An 8,093-nucleotide genomic window follows, 5' to 3' on the forward strand; every position below is an offset into this window, starting at 1 on the left:
CCTTCTATTCTGAGAAGCAGACAGGGCAGTGTCTATGGCCTGCTGGGACTGTGCTAAGTCCCCTGCTGGCCGAGCTGGTCTTAGGCTTAAAAAGCAGGTGAAAACCACATTGGAGCACTGGACTGAGCTCCCAAGGTCCAAATGAGGAGCAGAAGGAGGGAGAACATGAGCAAGGAAGTAGGAACCGTGAGGGGTGTGCCCACCCACTGAGACAGTGGGGCTGATCTAATGGGAGCTCACCAAGGCCAGCTGGACTGGGATTTGATGGAGCATGTGATCAAACTGGACTCTCTGAATGTGGCTGATGGTGGAGGCTAACTGAGAAGCCAAGAACAATGGCACTGGGTTTTGATTCTACTGCATGGACTGGCAAGATTCTGCTGATATAGGGAAGGGTAAAAGAAGATAAAGAAAAGCTATTGTGAGACATTTTACTTTCCAGGCAAATGAAACCCAGTGTCCACAGACAGTAGAGAAAGAACCTACTAAGGATCAACCATGGTCACCCATCCTTCATGAAACCATCTCAAAGCCAGAGCACTGGAACCAATGAGTCAAGGTACCACAAAGGAAAAGACACAGCCAAGTAGACAGCATCATCCAGCCATACGAGAACTTTCAAAGCCAGGCGCATATGAATGGAAAATCCCCAAGAGCCAAAAGGAAATGAGACAACCATAAAGCACAGATGCTGTTATCTTTATTGTGAACACTTTGCAATTTAGACTTTGAGCATGAGGAATTGGGGGTATAGTTCAGTGGTAGGCGCTTTCTTCACGGGCACAAAGCCCTCTGTTTGGATATGTGACTGAAGAAAAACAGCATAGAATGCGGGAAGGAGGTTACAGATGAGACCCCAGCGAGGCGAAAAGAAAAGGTGACATGAGATAGTTACTAATTACTCCAAGAACAACAGGCAAATCATTCCAGGGAAACTAGGATGGGGCTCCGTTTAAACTGCAGAGAAATGCACGATTTAAGGGGAGTAGAGAAACCTGGATGGTGGCAACATGAGTATGTGCGTGAAAGACATATGCATGCGTGTATACAGGTACCCACAACAGGGAGAATGAAGGGGGCACTGTAAGGAAGCATGCTAAAGAAATTAGCCAATGTGATTCTGACCCTGATCATTAAACTGGCACACAGGCAAGGAACAGAGGGAAAAGGCTGAACTGCTCAGAAAACACTGGAAATTTCCATCTGCCAGTCATGTCATCAGATAGCCGCCTGGATTTAACTTCCTTACTGACAATTTCATCTCTCAGAACATGGAGGAAGTGGCAAAGAAACTGCTACAGTGAACACAGTTCTCTCTACTAATGGAGACCTTCTTGGGGTTGCCGTCTGTGTCTTTCTGCAGAGCCCACGCGTTTCAAAAAAAAAAAAGAGTTAGAATTGCTCAGACCAAGGTGGTTCCAGGGATGAAGAAAAAGCCATGAAGAGAAAAATCAGACGGTAGTCACCACCTCTGCAAAGTCAAGGGCACAAGACGAAAAAGACATGGCGTCAGAAATGCTAAAGACAAGACAACGTAAAGCTGGAGCAAGGTCTGAAACAATGAAGGAACAAAGGAGGCTGCATCTAGATGAAGAGGGGACATCCCAAACATGTCCCCTTCTCAGAGAACCTGTCACACAGCACCGAGATCGGAGGAATCAAGAAGTGGCCCAGTAGACTTGGTTTCTATCTTCCTTCTCTTCTTTATTTTTTTCCTGTCTGTCTTTTTCCTTCTCGCCTTTCTTTACCTCTTTCTTTCATCCTTCTCTTCTGTTGATCTCCCGTGGCCCTCTGTAGCTGAGACTTGAATGCCTAGTTCTTCTGCCTCCACTTTCCAAGTGTTGAGACTGTAGGCAGGTGACAGCATACCTAGCTTCTGTGATTTTTTTTTCTTTAATAAAAGTATGCATTGCTAACTGGGAAGGGTCATAATTTCTATAACCTTCTATCTATCAAGTAGATATAAAGCTACAATTCTGAGGGAAAGAAAAAGACAAATTGAATATCCTCAAGACAACGGTGGAGATGATAAGGGATGCTTCAAATGAAGCTGTTTAATTTGGAGAAGAAACTTTGATAAAGAAGGTATTTCCTGGTTTCCAATATGGGAAGAACTTCTCTGAGGAACTAGAGTAGTATTGTCAGTGAAATAAATTACCTGGCGTGAGTGAGAAGGAAACACAGAACACGCAAAAACCCACTTAGGAATTTACTAGAAGGGGCATATACAGGCCTGAAAAGTCCCTGTGGAGAGAGAGAGAGAGAGAGAGAGGGTGCATCCAGCTTTTAAAAGCTGCCTAGCGCATGTGCACAGGGGGTTCACGTGACTTCGTCATATGCATATGACAGGGCTCATGCATGTGTGCAAGGGCTTAGCTAAATCATATGTGGATGATGCAACCACACGTGGGTCACGCAGGACCCTTTAACATCCCCGGGGCCATTAGGCATTTCTGCCTGAGGGCTTGTCCACACATGCATGGCCCCAGAACCCAAAAGCGTCAGCCTTATTGTGGCTGAAATCATAACAGTAAGCAACAAAGAACAAAATCAAAAAGTCATTCTGACTTCATAGCTACTCACAGATCCTGAAGGTGAGTATCCTCCCCATCAAAGTTGTATCAGGAAATGGTGTAGCCCCTTCCTGGAGTTATGCAAACATGGCTGGAAGCATCGTTTGAGGGAGAGGATCATCTCAGATCCTCTTCTGGAAGAAGGCAGGCCAAGAGGATGAAGTGCACCTGAGTAACAAGAACAGGGTAGCTGAGATTGCAGCTTGCGAGATACCTTCCATTCCTCAGCTTCAAGCCTTTTACTTCATATGGCCCCGTCAAACCCGATGGGTCTCTCTGCCCAGCCTGGGCACCTTTCTTACATTGTGGGGAGTAGAAGGGCATAGTATTCAAGAACCTGACCCTGAGGTCCATATTTGTGTTGTGAATCTCGGCTTTCCCTCTTCCTAGCTTTGCGACTTATGGAAAGTATTCTTGCTTCTGAAATCAGTAGCACCCACCTCCTAAGAGAATTAGGTGAGGCCATGGGTGTCCATGTCTATCACATCACAAGACTCAGTGAATCTTAACTCCTGGTGTGGATAAATCCACAGGTGTGGTTGGAAGGGTGTCTGTGACTGGCCCACCTCCCTTTCTGGGCTTTGTCAATGTGCTGAAAGTCATTGTGGAGTACAATTTACACTCCAGTGCATGCATTTGTGCCATCATGGTTTTGACTGAGTTGGAAATGTAGCTTAGGGGTAGAGCATTTGCCTAATAGGGTAAAGATTTTGGGTTCAATCCCCAGTACTTTAAAAAAAAAAAAAAAGCTACTGGTTTTTATTCTTTGCAGAGAAGCGAGGTCGCATGTGCCTTTCTGGCTTGTTGCTTGGTGTGGCAACAAGTCTATGATGACAGAAAACCTTTCTGCTCTCAGGGTCAATGGCCAAGCTCTCAGAATGCCAATCACAGGGGTCACTTTAACACTATCCTGTCATGAGGACGTGAAAGAAGAGGCCAGCTGTGAGTATTTCCTCGGCTTTGGAAAACTGCACGGGATTAAGAAATGACTCCAGATCTACCCTATTAAACAGACTTTATGAAGAAAAAAGGAAAAGAGTGTATTAACCTAAATCTTAGGCACTTTGCCCAGTTTTCTAAACCTTGGGTTTCTTTCAAATCAATTCAAAAGCTGGCTGTTGTGCTCTACTCTTATGCTCCCAACCCTGAGAGGTGAAGGAAAAAGGACCAGGTGTTTAAGGTAATCCGTGGCTGTGGAGTTACTTCAAGGCCAGCTTGAGCTACATGAAACTGTTTCAAAATGAAAAGGAGTCCCTGAATCATTGAATGAAGACTATAAATAGAATTATATAATGTTCTGGTTTTTTTTAAATAACCATAACAACTTTAAAGGAACCTTAAGGAATGATGTCTTCTTAATTAAATATTTATTCACAAACTACCTAGAACTTTCTGCTTGTGTATCTATTAGGACTTGCTGCTGTTATTTAAAATCCATTGATTAAGCTGAAGTAATTGACTAAATCTATGTGCTATAGATTTTGAAAAGTTATGATACCTGTTCTGCTTTTTAGCATCCCCTTGACACAGACAGCTAGTGTCTGATTGGTCACCTAAGAAAAGACAAATTGAAACCAGTTCTCAGATGTCCCAGTGCTGTGACTGATTTTACATAAAACAGAAATAGTCGAGGGAAACAAAAGACTCCGAAAGAAAATGTGACAGCCATCGAGACCATTCCGGTTCAACCCCATCTCAAGTACAGAGCGGCAGCATCCAGGCAGAGTTACCTGCTAGGAAACATTGTGTAAACATCACAGGGTGAAGGGTGTGTATTTGCACAAATCTAAACTATATGGTACACATACATACACACACGGCATAGCTCATTTCTTCTCAATCCATGATAAACAACACATGAGGTTAGATCCAGTTCAAGAGAAAATAATACATGGGAAAAATAATAGACGCAGATGTTTGAGGCTGCTTGCTGCTGGCATAACACAGTGTACCCTTTACAGTTAACTTTCTTGTAAATCTAAAGAATACATTCTACCAGTTAAAAATCATAGTAAATACATAAACCATTAACAGCCATTTGTAAAAGCATGCCCTGTACCCTCGTGTAACTGTCAGTGCAATGGGTTTGCTTACACCAGTGTCTCCAGAAATTTAAGTGATATGCTATGAATTAGAACTACGACATGTTTAAGTGGCAGGAATTTTCCAGCTCCTCTTGAGTTTTCTGCAGTCATCATTTTTATATATGCTTGTGATGGCTTGACATTGCCAATGTGACATTATTAAATATATCCAATATGGTATATTTAATGTATAGTGAGTATGGTGGTTTGAAAGAAAATGACACCCCCCCCAAAAAAAAAATGTGATGGCACTATTAGGAGGTGTGACTCTATGGGAGTGGGTGTGGCCTTGTGTAAGGAAGTGTGTCACTATGAAGCTGGCTTTGCGGTCTCTCATATATGCTCAAGTCAAACCCAGTGTCTCAGACCACTTCCTATTACCTACAAGATAAGATATGTAGGTGGCCAAGGGCAAGGCTTGGAGTTGACAAAGCATACAACTAAAGTGACTCCAGGAAAGTCCCAGCCACAGAAGGGAGATGAGGACCTAGCATGCAGTCAGTGCAATGTTCTGAAATTTGAGAAAAACAGTTACTGATAGCTACATGGCACTGTGGGTACATTCAGAACCAATCACCTATGCGCATAAAGACTGTAGAAAGGGTACATGTATGTTATGTTTATGTCTCCACAGTAAGAAAAAGCTCCACTGTAAAGAGTGCTGCAGACTACTCATTGCATCAGCTTTCAGCCTAAGGGAGGTCTTTTCTCTGACTTGTCTGGCATGTGGATGGGCAGCAAGTACAAAATCGCTAAGGTCCAGGGACTTTTCCCATCCAGTGCCAACAGGGGAAACATGGAAGACGGTGTCCAGCTTAGGGAGACATTCAGTGTCATGACACAAGAGAGTCCCACAGACTCTATAGTCGAACCCCCATGACCCCTGTTTTGGTTGGAAAACCCACAACAAGAGACCCTGACAATAGGCGCTCCAACATTAGCTATGTGAAGCCACTGGGGCTTTTGGGGAGTAAAATAGCAATAGAAGTTGTATTTCCTGAATTAATGGAATGTTAGCTAATGTTAGCCCAGGGAGGCTGGCACGCCTCTACTTTCCAGTCACCTGGAAGAAAGAAGCATTAATCTAGATGTTCTAATCCAAATACACTGGGAAGCACAGGACCTAATAAGCAAGTTCTACCAGGGCTCTCCACCCCCACCAGTAACTGACCACCCTCAGAATAGAATGAATGAATCCAGTAAGAGCAGGGCTGCGGAGCAGGGTGCTCAGGCCTCAGCAGACTGCAGATGGCACACAGTAGCAGACAGAGCCCAAACCACAGGCAGGAAGCCACCTCTGTCTTCAGCCCTTTCTGAGATATTTATACTCCCCACTGTGGCCAGCAAACATAACTGGTGTGACTTGGATGAAATTTTAATTACACAGGATTTTAATGATTTAAGTTGCTGTGGGTGGAGACGGGAAGCCAATAAACAGACACCAAAGGTTCACCCAAGTACAGCCATCCATTTCCCAACGGACTCACAGGAAAGCGAGCCCTCCCCCTCCCTCCAGAGGAAGGTCTCGAGGTTCATGGTTCAAAGTAGTATAGAGCCATATAATTCTAAGCTGCTGGCCATGGCACTGGCTTTGTCAATATTCAGCCTCACCACAGCAGGGCAACCGGTTCACAGGCCTGGAATTGATCGTCCTGCTATAAAAGGATTATGGAGAACACTGTCATCCCAACCCCTTTTCCCCTTCCCATCCACGGTTTTTCCCACTCTTCCTTCTCTCTATTTGCGCTCTTTCCTTCAGAATTAGGCGTCCCTTGGTTTTCTCTACTGTCAGGAAGAACAGAGGAGAGCACACTGTTCTGCCCAGCATAAGCTCACTGCTAACCCACTCACACCAAGGAAAGAAGGACTGTCATGTCCTCATGCGATACTTAAGGACCCTGATGAGACTTTTACCCAGCATTGACTGCCGATGCACTCCGGGTCTGTGCAAGAGTAGCAATACCAACGAGCTCCAAAGGCCATAGCTTTAATTAGCATGTGACCTTACAAATACTACCCAACTACTGTGGTGGGCGTTGCAAAATGTCTAAATGGGCAGGGCCTCAACAAAATACATATTTTCATTTAAAGCATTTTCAAAAAAAACATAGCTGCTGTGCTTGATGTCTTTAGGGCAACAGTGACTGATAAATATGACAGTGGTTTCATCCTGAAATCGCTGGTAATTTGGCAAAAGGCAAGATGTGGACAAAAGTGCAGATCATGACAAATGGCACTGAGATGGAGATGAAGGGGTAAGGAGACTGAATTCTGGGAATTCAGGAAAGCTTCAAATAGTATTTGATCTTGGACTTAAGAGAATGGACAGGACGTTCACAGAGAAAGCTAAAGGATTCTGGGTAAGGTGAGCAAAGGAAGAAATGCGCAAGGTAGCAGCATTTAGAGTCAGGAAGGGTTTTGTTTCTACTAGCCTAAGTATGATAAAAAAAAAAATGAGGGGGGGAACCTTTGTAGTTTAAGCAGTGGTGGAGGAAATGAACATTCGAGTGCCTGATCTAACAATCCCTGTTCTCAAAGACCAGCTCCCCACACCTAGAGAAGTTAAAGATCTTCCCCAGCATCAGAAGGCAAGTCGGAGCCTGCTCTAGCTCCCAACCCAGGTCCAGCGCTGCGTGTGGCTGTTTCGCAATCAGAGCCGAGCCTCGGGGCTAACAAATCTGGCAGCGGACTGGGAGTGGAGCCTACAGGGGAAGGCTGTGGGCACGAGAGCAGTGAGGTGGCCTTTACAGGTTCCAGGAAATGAATAGTAGGCACGTGGTCTAAGCTCTTGGCAGTGGATGCACGAAGGAAGGCAGGAAGCTGAGGGTAACGGCGGAGGGACATGTGCAGGACAAGAGGACTGTGTGGATGGGTGGCGAGGGAGGAGGAGCAGTCGGTTCCAAGGTAACCAGAAATGCCTTTAATGGGCAAAGGAAGTTGTCCCCTCTCCCTTTAGCTCCTGGCAGTGTCCTTTCCCCCATCCCTGGGCAGGCATCCTGACTCCCACGGCCACAAGCCACAGAGCAGCAGTGTTCTCCAGCACATGACAACGTTTACACCGTAAGCCTTCCGTTTGGACTCTCTCTCTCCTTTCTTCAATTTCCTGTCTCTGTCAACTCTTATTACTTACTGTTTGATTGTTCAGCGGACCCTGATAATGTAGTTCTTTTCCATATTTGCACTGCATTTTCATTGAAGATTAGTGACATATGACAAAAACCAGTTCCGACATGCTCAAGTGCAGAAGGGAACGTACCGGCTCACAAAATTGAAATGTTTGAAGCCATATGTGGCTATAATACACCAAGACTCAAGAACTTCAGGATACCAAATTATCTCCCTACTGTGTTCTAGTTCTTGCTCCTCCCTCTCCCCCTCCTTTCTCTGTGTGTCTGTGTGCTTCTCTTCTCTCTCTCTCTCTCTCTCTCTCTCTCTC

Source organism: Microtus ochrogaster, chromosome 19 (genome assembly GCF_000317375.1).
Source record: "Microtus ochrogaster isolate Prairie Vole_2 chromosome 19, MicOch1.0, whole genome shotgun sequence".
Lineage (NCBI taxonomy): Eukaryota > Metazoa > Chordata > Mammalia > Rodentia > Cricetidae > Microtus > Microtus ochrogaster.